Below are 9,369 nucleotides of genomic sequence, written 5' to 3'. Positions count from 1 at the left end.
TTGAGCCCTGGGAGGCAGCATCAAGCCCCTCACTCAGCTTTCTCCTGTGAAAAGGTCAGGATGATGGAAGGCTGTCATATTTAGATGATGGCTCGTAGGGAAGCCTCGGTGGGTTAGTCACCAATGCTGTGACTTCATATTGCCACTCAATATAGTAACAGCTGTTGGTTGCTTTAGGGGGCAGGGGCGGGGTCAGTTTTTGTTGACCAACCATACCTCCAGGATAAATTCAATAGAATCAGCCAGGAAGACCTGACAAGGGGAGAAACCCTCCTCTAAATAGGGTGTTCCACAGTTTTCTAAGGCTTTTCGGCATCTCACCTCAAAATGTGAGTGTTGAGTTTTCTTTGTCTTTGGGGCCAAGCATGAAAACGTCCTGGGAGAAAGGTGTTTGGTTAGGAAGCCTTCAGCTGGGGGAATATCCACTATGGCCAGTAGAGGGGGGGGCAAGTGACAAGTTCTGTGCACCAGCTATGTGATGCCTCTATGGCTCCCAAAGAAGTGGCCCGAGGGAGGGGGTTGAAAAGGCCTGGAGTTAGGGTGCTGCAGAATTTTGGGGTTGGGTTAGGCATTTTACCTCTCACAGGTTACATAACAACCATGGGAACAGATCAGCACGCTACCGAGGCAATGATGTTGTCTCCATCTTTGAAATTAGCCAGGATGAAGCCGTAGCTTGAAGATACCACTGATCAGTGCTGTAGTTAATCTGGGGTACTGATTATTCGTATCACAATGGAAAGCCACTGGATTTGGTTAACCCTTCCTTCTAGTGTTTTCTCCTCCTTGGCATCTCCATGGGGCCTTGTGCTTTGGGAATGGAATGCTTTGAATCAGCTGTAAGATGGATAGGTTAACTGGGGAGCACGGACTTGTCTTGTATCTAAACTGGAGTGAGTCCAGAGTGAGGCAGTAGAGGTCAGAGAGAAAAAGCCCTGGACCAGGGGTCAGGAGACCTAGTTTAGCACCCGGTTGTGCCCCATGTCGAGCCGTGTGACCTTGGGCAAGTCACTGCCTCTCTTTAGATTTTGGTTACTCCTCTTGTGTATAAAAATAGTATGTGCACTTGCGATCCTTCCGGCCCTAACTGGCGTGCTCGTCCTCTCAATGTGGGTTTGATGTTCTGTTGTTGCGGAATAGAAAGGACCTGGGGTCTGAGTGTGTGGCTCTGCCACACACGGTGTGACCTTGCACGGTTTTCCCACTTCTAAAATATGGATTATTATGAGCCAGGGGTGACATAATGAACGTGGAAGCCTTTTCGGAGGCACTATGTAAGTGTATTTAAATGATGCCCTGAGGTTGGAAGGGAAGGCAGGGCAAGGTGAGCTGAAGGGGACAGATGGGGTTACTTACTGGCAGGTTGGACTGATACCGGGGCTGGGAGCCTGAGGGGGGTGGGGGTTGTGGTCAGCCAGGCTATGAAAAACTCCAACCGTGTCCTGCTCAGTTCCTGGTCATTTCCCAGCAGTTGTGGGAGGGGAGACAATTGAGCGGTTGTAAATGATGCTGAAAACAGTCCAAGAGAGAGGCTGCAAACTCTTGTCTGAATGGGCACAGCACCAAAGCAAAGGGCAGTGGGGAGCCCCGCCAGGGTCTGGAATTCCTGTGCAGATGAGCAGCCTCTCATCTCCCACGGATGCTCAGGGTAATATTCCTGCGCTGCGCGCCTCCCACGGGTGTGAAAACACCTCCCAGGGGAGCCCTGGAAATAACAGATCACAACTGTATAGTGAATACCAGAGTGATCTGGGTCGACTCATCCCTTCGGGAAAATCACAGGTCCTCTACAGAAACTCTCCACATTCCTTGTTTATTCTTCCCATAAATCGATTAACATAGGGTTAGGGATTTTCCTTCAACTTTCCCTCTCATGTTCCCTGAGAATGAAATTGACTACACTTTTGAAGCTGTTCTTTGAGCCACACACAAGATTTCTCTTCCCTCCCACCAAAAGGAGGTTTCTCTCTTTTTTCTTTTTTTCTTTTTTCTTTTTGCTTTTGAAGCCCAGACCCTGAGTGGAGAGGCTTGTAGGAGGCGCGGCTGCCGTAGGAGCGGCATGCTGACCTGCTGACTCATCTGACATTAACATCATTATGTTTCAGGAGTCAAAGTGATTTTCAAACTATGAGTAATGCCGGTATTAGAGAGAATGTTTACAAAGCAGCGGGCATCTCAGCACACTGGAGAAATGAGCAGCTGCTAACAGCTGAAATGAGTGAAGGCATAAGAAAATTCTCTCATGGGGGGGGGGGGCGTGTAAAAAACCACCCTTTCTCTCCCGGGCTCGCCTTGGAAAAGGATTCAGACAGAAAAGGGCAGGTGACCTCAGAGGCCCCTGGGGGGAGAGCTACATCTAGCATCCTTATCTGAACACCTGGATGTCCGATCACGTTATAAGAGAGAAATTTTTTTATAGTTTTTGTTTTCATTTACCCGACTCTAGGGAAAGATGGATTTAAAAAGACACCAGCAAATTCTCTCTTAAAGCTGATTTATTACCAGTATTAATAATTACAGCTAGAGTCTAAAGCTGTGTGAAGAAATGTGCTGTTTCTTCTAAGGCGAGGATGGAAACATGGTTTCCAAGATGGGGCACAGAGGCCCTTGTGGTCAGCTGTTGAAGTTCCTTTGTGGAATCAGTAAGAGAAAAGTATGAGAGCCACTGAGTATGGTGAGCCAAATATTTAGGCCTCAGGAGAGAAGAAAGGGGGGCCAATGTTGCCTAGAGCTGTGTCTGTCCCTCACCTCCATTTCCTCATCTCATCCTGGCAATATTAGTAACACTTGCTCTGCCTACCTCAGAGGAAGGTAGCTCTGGGAAGGCAAGGACAGCCTCTGCCTACCACTCTACCCCCAATGACTAACTGGGAGATGGCCAATACTAAGTGCTCAGTAAATATTTGCGGAATGAATGAATAAGATAAGAGCTTTGGATACCAGAACGCCACTCTTCTGTTTAGGTGGTCTTCTTGCCTTTCGTTCCCCCTGCCTAGGGCTGGATGGGGGGCTCAGCAAGTGGGGCTATGCTTGGAGACACATATACTGAAGGTACCAGCCCTAATAAGAAAAAGAAAAACAAACAAAAAAACCAACATCGCTCATATCTTCGGGAACTAACTGCTAAAACCGGATGAAAGCAAAACACTCAACTCAGAAACTCCTTGAGAAAAGGCTCATTCAAAAGCATGGCAGTAATTTTAATTTGTTGATAGGTTGGAGGTAAATCAGGAGAACTGTCATGCTTGATTTCACCTGTTGATTCCTGACCTGAAATGATCACCAACGGGTATGACCGACACTAAAGTCAACTCCGGGTCTGGGCATTGTGAAGGCAGGTGAAGGATAAATAGTTAGACTGGATTAACCATTAAAAAAACAAAAGTTCCATTCTTGGTATGTGTTGAAAGGAACCAAAGAAAAGGGGACGTCATGAAAAATGAATCCTGCCGTTTTTCTTTTCCATGGGAAAAGCATCCACCTGATTTTATATGCTAGGACATAGTTCTACATTTTGATAAGGGCTTGCAAGTATAGCTATAGCCTTTTTCCAAAATCCTCTCTCTGCAACAGATGACTGTGTTCTCTTGTTCTTTCCATTCCTACTTTCTGCCTCTGTCTTCTTACCCCCCTTTCTCCATCCTTAAGTTAATGCCTCCCTTCCGTTCTTCCTCAAGCATCCCTTCTCATCTTATAAACTTTCTTACAGCTTCTGGCAAGGTGAGTGGTCAATAACGTTTTGAAAAAATATATACAAAGGAAAAATCATGAATCAATTATGAGCTCCCTTATAAATAAACTGGTAATTATTGTTAAGTTGCCAAGCTTACTCACACACAAAAATATTCCCGTTCACTTGAGAATGTCTTTGATGAATCTGTAAAACTTAGTTTTATCAAATCTCATTCCTTGAGTACATGACCTTTGAACGGTCAACGTTTACATCATGGACAAAAGGGGTGTCCCGCCCCCAGGGAAACACACACCTTGGAAACCCTCACCTGCCCCCGACTGAGAGGCCCAGGTTTGCTTTCTGTGGACTGCCTGGATTAATTGATCTCTCCTCTCCCCACCCATTAAAATAGTATTGTTAGGCTAACTTCAAGCAGTAAATATAAATCAGTACATTCATGACTAATCAATCCAAAAACGGTTGTTACAAGAGAGTCAGGATTTGTGGTCCCATCCCAGACATCTGAGGGTGATGCTAGGAAAGAAGTTGTGTGCGTTCCCAGTGGTTGTCACCTGGTGTTTCTGCCCTAAGCACACTCTCCAGTGGGGTCAATCGAGGCAGGGGCCATGTCTAAGGTAATGAACCTCCACTACTCCATCTGTATCAGAGCTGCATGCCCAGGACAGCCTTGATTTCACATCTTCTGCTCCACTGTTCCTATACGTACAGGAATGCTTGTCAGGCTAGGAACCCTATTTTGGGTTTGAACACAGTTACTGTTCCCTAAGGCATCTCAGGTAAAAAGGTTCCTCGTTTTTTATCTTGATTTATTTTATATTTATAAATGACTTAATATTCATTTAATAGTGCTAAGTTAATAGCAGGTCACTGAACATTTGAGATCCAAATGTTTAACCTTATATTCTAAAATAAACTTTGGCTGTTTAGAACCCTCACAGAATAAATTCTTTCTAATCCGCCCCCACCCCTGCCCATATTCTCCTTTTATTTCTTTCCCCCTTCCCCCTTTCCCTCTATTTTTTCCCCCTCTCCCTCCATCTTTCCTTCCCTCCCTTCTTTCCTTTCTTTGTTTTTTTGTGTTTCGTTTGTTTGTTGCTTTTGGTAGATGTCTTTCTAAAATATATACCTAGAAGGAGATTTTTAAACTGATTAAGGACTAGATACTTTTTATTATATGCATATTTAACTATTCCCATTTTTAATCGTGTGCATGTTTTTTTCCCAATTAAAAAAAAAAAAGTAAACCAAAACAGGGTTTTGCACTCTTCCTGTTTTCATTTTTAAAAGTGTTTTATTTTTTTCCCCAATTCTAATACCAACCTATTCCCTTCTCCTGGAACAGCTTCCAAAGGGAAATAGGGACGAAAGGAAGGGAGAAAGTTGAGAAGCTAAATGCCTGTGTCCACAGAAGGGCTGTGGGGAGATGGGTGAGCCTAACAGGATTAAGGAGGTTTTGGGCCTTTTTCTTTTTTTTTCAACTCAAGATGTAAACATCTTCCCACATCATTAAATATTCTTCTATTACCTCATTTTTAATGGTTGTATAAGATTGCTAAGTTATAGCATAATTTATTTAATTAATACTCTTTTTTTTCTTTTAATTATTTTTATTATGAAATACACATTTTTTAGAATTAGTTTCAGCTGTACAGCACAGTGCAATAGTTATACTTTTTAACCCCTCGAAGTGACAAGCCCCCAATTAATACTCTTTATACATTTGGGTAATATCTTATTTGTCAATATTACAAGTAGTGCTGTAATAAATTCTTGTAGCTAAATCTTTGTGTATACCCACTCTTATTTACTTTAAATATCTCTTCTCAGAGGAGAATAAATATATTTCTCAAAGGGAAATAAAAAAGTATTCACATCCTAGAGCCTTTGAGAGATATATATACATATATATCCTGATATAATTTAAATTTAAATTTCTATAAACATGAAGAAATTTCCCTCTTTGTTTATTAACAAGTTTTATTTCCTATTTATGAATTTTCTGTTCAGGGCCCTTGCCCACATAACTGTTGGTATCTTAATATTTGCAATGATTTAGAATGTTTTACATGTATATCAAGTATATAGACAAAGGCCTCCTTATCTAATATGAGTTTTTAAAAATATTAATCATCTTCTGGCTTGATATTGTAATGTTAGTTATTTATATATTTTTGACACACAAAGGTTTTTAGAGTAGAAGTAATCAAATCTGCCAATAATTTCCTTTCTGAGGAATGATCTTTTCCATACAGAACTTTGAAAATGATTTCATGTTTCCTTTTAATAAAAAAAAAACTTTTAAAGGTAAAGTTTACATATTTTACACATTTGTAGTGAAATGCACCAATCTTAAGTGGATCATTCAGTCAGTTGTGACAAACTCATAAACCCACTAAGATTTAGAAATTCAAAGGTTATAGGTTTCTTTTTGAGTTGATGGTTGCATATAGATATAAATATACCTAAAAGTCATTGGATTGTATACTTTAAATGGGTGAATTGTATGATAGATTAATTATATCTAAATAAAGCTGTGAAAATATATATAGAAATTAACATCATTCCAGAAAGTTCCCTAGTGTACTTGCCAATAGATCTTCATCCCACTTTACCCCAGAGGCAACCACAGTTTTTAGTTTTTTCATCATAGATTAGTTTTGCCTGTTTTAGAATTTTATACTGGAGGTGCCCAAAAAAATGTATACACATGACTTGTATCCATCATTTTTTATCGGTATATATTGAGTATTACAATTTTAATATAGTTTTTTTCCTTTCTTAAAATGTGTATACATTTTTTTGGCACCCTCTGTATAGATGGGATCATATGGAATCATACAGAATAGCCTCTTTTGTGTAGTTTCTTTCACTTAACATCATGTTTTAAAATTTCATCTGTGTTGATGTGTTTCAGGGGTTTCTTTTTGTGGCTAAGAGTAATATTTCATTATGTGTCTATATTATAGTTTGTTTTTCCATTCCTCTATTGATGGACACCTGGGTTGTTTCCAATTTGGGGTCATTACGAACATTCTTGTACATGTTATCTTATGGATATACTCCTGTGCTTTCATTTCTCTTGGAAAAATACTGAGGGGTGGAACTGCTGAATCATAGAATAGATGTGTGTTTAGTTTTATAAGAAATGCTAAAGTTTTCCCCAAAGTGATTGTACCATTTTACTCCTGCAAAAATGCATGACAGTTCTAGGTGCTCCGCATCCTCATCGATATTTGATGCTGTCAGTCTTTTGTAATTTTAGACATTCTGTTGGGTGTGCAGTGGCAGCTTATTGTAGTTTCAATTTGCATTTCCTTAGTGACTAAAGTTATTGAACATTTTCCATGTGCTTCTAGTTTTTTTGTTTCAGTTTAATAGTTTTGTATTTTATCTCTAATAACATCTATTTATCTATCTAAAGTAATTTTTATTGTGATTTGAAGTAAATCCCTAAATTTATATTTTTCTAATAAATTAACCCAGCATAGTTTATTAAATAATAATTTTATTCCCACTAATTTATGATGCCTTTGTGTCATAAATTAAGCTCTTATGAATAATGTAGTCTCAAAATATCTACTCTTTGCAAATGATTTGTACACTTGTACATTTGTTCTTCTGTCAGTTCCACACTATTTTATTAATACTTGTTTTTTAAAAATGGTTTAATACCTGGCAGGAACACTGTCTTGTCATTCCTTTTCTATGTTCTATATTTTCTTTCTGTTCATTCCTAATCATTCTTTTAGTAAACATTAGAATAATGTCTGAAAATAATTTTGTTGAGATTTTTATTGAAAGTATATTGAGCATGCAAATTAATTTGAAAAATACTGACATCATTGCCACAGAACTTAATATTCAAATTTTCTTCTACATTTCTAAGTAATATTTTATAGTTTTAATTATATGAATCCTTCACATTCTCATTAGAGTTATTCCAAGGCATTTGATAGAAGTTTTCAATGCCATCATTGTTAATTTTTGCTATTGTAATTTTGATATTTTTTCATTGTATTTTCTAACTAGATGGTATTTCTATGCAGAAAAACTACTGGCTTTTGTGTCTCCTTTGTATATGAGTATTCAGCAGTTTTCTTGAACTCTCATATCAATTCTAATAATTTTTAGTTGAATTATTCTTTTGAGTTTCCAGGGGTTTAATAATATCATCTACAAATAATTTAAAATCTGTTCACTCCCTTCTAATATTTATGTATCTTATTTTTATATGCATCCTACATCATTGATCAGAGCTTCCAGATAAAAATGAAACAAAAATGGCAATAAACTATATTCCTGTTTTGTTTCTGATTTTACTAATATTGCCTTAGCATTTCATTCTGAAAGGTGGTTTGGACTTTTTGAAATAAATACTTTTTGTTAAGAAGGAGCTTTGAATTTGTAATTATTATTTTAAATAGGATTAGCTGTTGAATTTTAATGTCTTTTCTGCATCTATTGAGAATCTTTTGGATTTTCTTTTTTAGTGGTGGATGTGGTATATTATACTATTGGATTTTTCAGATACTAAAACATAAAACCTTTTCATTCTAGGTTAAATCCTACTGGGATTATTCTTCTGATGCTCTGTTATTTTTGTTTGGATTTTCTTCTCTCCTGTTCATAATTTAGATAATTTTATTATTTCTTTGTTTTGAGCTGTCTTTCTGGTTTTGAAATCAGGGTTATCTCTATAAAGTATATTAGATGAGCTTTCCATATTTTTCAATGTTTTGAAGAAATTATTAAAGGATAGCAATTACCTATTACTTAAGAGTTGAAAGATTTTTCCCGGTAGAGGTTTTAGGCCTAGACAATTTTTTTCTGGAGAGAGTTCTTTCTCTCTTTTCTCTTTCTGGTTTTCTCAGCTGTGATTAGTGGGTTTAGGTTTTATACTTCTAAGTTTGGTAATGTATATATTTTCAGAAGACTATCCATTACATCTAGGTTTTCAAGCTGATAACTAATAATTTTGCAAGTATTGTCTTATATTTAAAATATCCCTGTATCTGATGTTAGATCCCTTTTTTAATTGATAATATTATCCACAGGTTTTTTTCTTCTTCTTTACTTTCTCTAAAAGTTTGTCCAGTTTATTTATTTTTTAAAAGAAGCTCTTGAATCTTCTATAAATTTTTTTCTATAAATTTTCCTATATTCCAATTCATTTAGTTTTGTTTTTGCTTTCATTCCTCTTTCTCTTGATTCGTTTAGGGATTTTATTGTTGTTGTTTTTATAAATCCTTGAGCTGAATACTTTAATTTTTCCTTTCCTTGAAAATAATGAAAACATAAAGACTATAATTTTATCTTCCAATACACTTTAATAATATTTCATCATTTTTGATATGGTCTGTTCTTATTTTAATTATCTCCTAACTGCTAGGTATGTACACTTCAATTTTTTCACACTTTTAAAAAGTATATTTATTCACACAGTAGTTTAATTTCCTTTGAAAGCTAGAAAATAAAGATCATTTATTAATCTTCTTATTTTGTTGTTTTTCTATATGGTAAACATTGGTCTTTCCCTAACTCTCATAAAGGCCATTAAAAAAAAATAATCTGTGCCCATACCAAATGACTGAATATGTGGAAAGATCTAGAAAAACTATTACTTGAATGTTTTTAAGGTGGCAGAAAATCACAGTTTGGGGATATACCCTATAAAC

The 9,369-nt window shown here is 37.2% G+C and overlaps 1 protein-coding gene across 1 annotated transcript in view; it reads left to right on the top strand.

The window, feature by feature from the left end:
- Positions 1-268: 268 nt before the first annotated feature.
- Positions 269-9,369, top strand: part of ATF3 (activating transcription factor 3) — a 51,832-nt gene continuing 42,731 nt past the window's right edge. Inside the window, exon 1 of the mRNA XM_019635431.1 lies at positions 269-329. The gene's annotated coding sequence lies outside the window, so the exon portion shown is untranslated. The remainder of the gene's footprint in view (positions 330-9,369) is intronic.

Source organism: Hipposideros armiger, unplaced genomic scaffold (assembly GCF_001890085.2).
Source record: "Hipposideros armiger isolate ML-2016 unplaced genomic scaffold, ASM189008v1 scaffold_22, whole genome shotgun sequence".
Taxonomy (NCBI): domain Eukaryota; kingdom Metazoa; phylum Chordata; class Mammalia; order Chiroptera; family Hipposideridae; genus Hipposideros; species Hipposideros armiger.
This window is presented reverse-complemented; position numbering and strand designations above follow the sequence as displayed.